A 4,398-nucleotide genomic window follows, 5' to 3' on the forward strand; every position below is an offset into this window, starting at 1 on the left:
CACCCCCTACAGTTATTGGGGCCCTTGTAAATTGGTCGCTCGCAAAATGATGATACGCCGTAGGTCGGGTATTGTAATAAGCTGAACTATTTCCATCCATTCTTGGTCCACTAAAAATATAAAACTGCAATTTAAGAGCTATTAAAGCAATAAAAACCACTACAATTGCTTTCGATGAAGCAATTATCGTGTAAGTATTGAAACTGTTGTACGTTTGTAGGGTTACTCGAGTATTGACACTTTACTGATAGTTTTGTTACAACAATAGGTAAATAAAACGTCTGCCTTTAATGCGCAGACTCACTGAGTCGGAAAGTCAGGGATTGGGCGGTTTATCAGTATCAAACGGAACACGGCGTTTCTAGATATATTGTTTGGCAAACTGTCAGTGTGTTATCATCAGATCATGGTTATCAATTCAATGTCATCATGGATCAACCATTGGAACTTTGCTTTGTACCTTTTTGCAAAATCTTTAATAAAACATCGTGAAAATCCAATCAAATACCAGAGCAATACAGAAGTATATCCCAAATTTAGGCGATAGACACGATAGAGACCTGCGTCCTACCCGTGCCGAATTTTGGCAAATACATGATATTCCTATTTTATAGTCTTTGAATGATTTCATTTCAAATATTGTATTTATTTTAGGATTGAACCTTACTGACTTTAATGATTAAATGATAAAAAAACACCAAAACAACAACCAAAAAACCCCAAAATAATAATAAAACAAAAACAAAAAACCACCAACTATTAGGCCTAAAATAGAACCCATGTCAAGTAATGTTGTAATCTTGCCCAAATTCGGCACGGGCTGCACCAATGTTCATAACTTTATATTGTGACCCAGCAAAGATGGACACTGTTACTCCTCTGTGGTGGCACCAAGTGGTGTGTGTGGGGTGGGGTGGGGGGGGGGTGGTGTGGGGGGCATCTGTGCCACCTCAAAACGTGGCGCCCATCAAAAGCCGTCTGGGGGCAAAAATACCAAATTTGTGAGATTCAACCCCCTCCCCCTCCCCCTCCCCCATTTCACTTTGCCTCCATTGTGTACAAACTTTCTGTTGCTGGTGCCACCACCATGACCACTGGGTATAGCTCATGGAAGCAATCACAGGACATGATTAAAGAGCCATTGACTTTGTTATTAAGGTATCTTGGATTGCTTGCTCAGACTTAGAATGACCACTGACCAGTATATCGGACTTGCGTCTTCTAGCATTCACTGGTATTTTTCGATTGAAAAGTGGAATTGAAAGATTGCAATTTGCCAATGCAACCTGATCCCGCTAAATCAAATCCACAAAATCGCTGTAAATTACAAAAGATAGTGCAAATCACTACAGGAGAGAATTGTGGTAAATCGCAGCAGATTAAAAATTGTGCTAAACTTTGCGAAATCACATGCAGCCGAAATATACGTGTGCCGAATTCTGCCATATTTTGATAAAATCAGTAAAAAAAAGGTGCAAAATTGTTGGCAATATATCCGTTGTTGAATTCAAATTTAGCACTAAATGTCAGAAACCGTGCGCGCGCCAATGTCTTTTTTTTAAAGTTTTTTTTTATTTGTGTGATTGTTTGTTCATTTCATTAATAATGTATTTTACCAATTAAAAGTACGTTTACCTGAACACCGAACATGACCCTTCACACACTGAACACAAACCGACCAGCGCTTGTTATCGGCTTTATTGAGATATACAACTACACTTTCCAGATTTAGATTAATATTTGCCAACATTCAATGATATGTAAAGCACATACTTATTACAAAATAATTTGTAATCATTGGTAGTGAATTCTACATTAGTTTGATTCATTATAAATTAGTTTACGGAAGAGTTAAACAACTGAACATTGTCTACATGTAGTTTTTACGATACAAAGACAACTTACTTAGTATGCGAACTTTTTTGGACCTGTCTTTTTTACTTTGACTTGTCTTAACTCATCTACAAGAACAGTGGCGTAGATTTCTTTTTAGACATAGGGGGGGTGAGGTTGGAAAAAATTCTTGAAGTATAGTGAATGTTAATCCAGCACCTTTTGGCGACAGAATAAGTTTCTGTACAAATTTTGCTATTTTGAAGCTAAACTGATTAAATATGGTACAACAGTGGACTAAAATGGGCAAATATGGTGTTGATTTGGTCAGAAACCAATATTCAGGCTTCAACATTGGGGGGGGTGTGATTGTATGGACCACCCCCTTGGCAAAACATTGGGGGCCCATGCTCCCGGGATCTACGCACGCCTATGTTAACAAGAATGTTCAGTAATGAAGAATAAGATGTTTTCTGCTGCGGCAAATATTTTCCAAACGTAGAAGATCAGAGTTATTACAAAGCTGACCATTTGAGCCGGAAAATGGCAGCCGAGAACCGAAAATGGCAGCCGAGAACCGAAAATGGCAGCCGAGAACCGAAAATGGCAGCCGAGAACCGAAAATGGCAGCCGAGAACCGAAAATGGCAGCCGAGAACCGAAAATGACAGCCGAGAACCGAAAATGGCAGCCGAGAACCGAAAATGGCAGCCGAGAACCGAAAATGGCAGCCGAGAACCGAAAATGGCAGCCGAGAACCGAAAATGGCAGCCGAGAACCGAAAATGGCAGCCGAGAACCGAAAATGACAGCCGAGAACCGAAAATGGCAGCAGAACCGAAAATGGCAGCCGAGAACCGGAAATGACAGCCGAGAACCGTAAATTGCAGCCGCTATAGCCGACAACCGAAAATAGCAGCCGAGAACCGAAAATGACAGCCGAGAACCAAAATGGCAGCCGACAACCGAAAATAGCAGCCGACAACCGAAAATAGCAGCCGAGAACCGAAAATGGCAGCCGAGAACCGAAAATGGCAGCCGACAACCGAAAATGGCAGCCGAGAACCGAAAATGGCAGCCGAGAACCGAAAATGGCAGCCGAGAACCGAAAATGGCAGCCGAGAACCGAAAATAGCAGCCGACAACCGAAAATAGCAGCCGAGAACCAAAAATGACAGCCGAGAACCGAAAAAAGCAGCCGACAATCAAAAATCGCAGACGAGAACCGAAAATCGCAGCTGAGAACGGAAAATCGCAGCCGAGAACCGAAAATAGCAGCCGACAACCGAAAATAGCAGCCGACAACCGAAAATGGCAGCCGAGAACCGAAAATGGCAGCCGACAATCAAAAATGGCAGACGAGAACCGAAAATGTCAGCCGAGACCCGAAAATGGCAGCCGGCAACCGAAAATAGCAGCCGACAACCGAAAATGGCAGCCGAGAACCGAAAAAAGCCGCCGACAATCAAAAATGGCAGACGAGAACCGAAAATGGCAGCCGAGAACCGAAAATGGCAGCCGAGAACCGAGAATGGCAGCCGAGAACCGAGAATGGCAGCCGAGAACCAAAAATGGCAGCCGAGAACCGAAAATGGCAGCCGAGAACCGAAAATGGCAGCCGAGAACCGAAAATGGCAGCCCGAAAATGGCAGCCGAGAACCGAAAATGGCAGCCGAGAACCGAAAATGGCAGCCGAGAACCAAAAATGGCAGCCGAGAACCGAAAATCGCAGCCGAGAACCGAAAATAGCAGCCGAGAAGCAAAAATCGCAGCCGAGAAGCGAAAATCGCAGCTGAGAAGCGAAAATCGCTGGCGGGAAGCGAAAATCGCAGCCGAGAAGCGAAAATCGCAGCCGAGCACCGAAAATCGCTGCGGAGACCCGAAAATCGCAGCGAATAACCGTTTGTCACAGCGGTCGCCATGACTTCAGATTATATGCATATTATAGGAATATTTAGAGCCAATCATAGATGGCTTATTTATTCGCTTACTGTACCAATTTCTATACCAAATACAATTTTGCAAATGGTTACAGAGCTATATTTGACGTAATGAGTTTCATTTGTAGCGCTTGAATTGGGAAAGAGAGACAAAAAAAGTTGAAATCGAAACAGAAACAGCACATCGATAGTTTATCATTGCAAGATCAAATCTTTGAATATGTTGAAAGTGAAGAATTTAACAGCGTTTGTAATTCTTTATCTCGGTTTACATATTGACTTAATGCATGTAATTCGACATTTATCGGTAAAAATGGAAATGTAATCGTGTTATCAAAGTTATATCAGGTGTAGGGGAACGACGCACGATTGAGATAATCATACCGTAATATTGTACTCTTTATTTATAGCAAATTATTATACGATAATTAAAAAGAGCGCGATAACTCTGGACTCCGATTCCCTTTTAATATACAATTTAAAATGAATTATCATAAAGCTCAAAACTCGGAGCCAGAGATCAGTATACAAATATTAACTGTCTATGAGTGTGATGGTCGAAATATAATCACGAGGTGAAAGATGGATTGTTCCATTCCACGAGCCGGAACGGCGCGTGGAATGGAA

Source organism: Amphiura filiformis, chromosome 9 (assembly GCF_039555335.1).
Source record: "Amphiura filiformis chromosome 9, Afil_fr2py, whole genome shotgun sequence".
Taxonomy (NCBI): Eukaryota; Metazoa; Echinodermata; class Ophiuroidea; order Amphilepidida; family Amphiuridae; genus Amphiura; species Amphiura filiformis.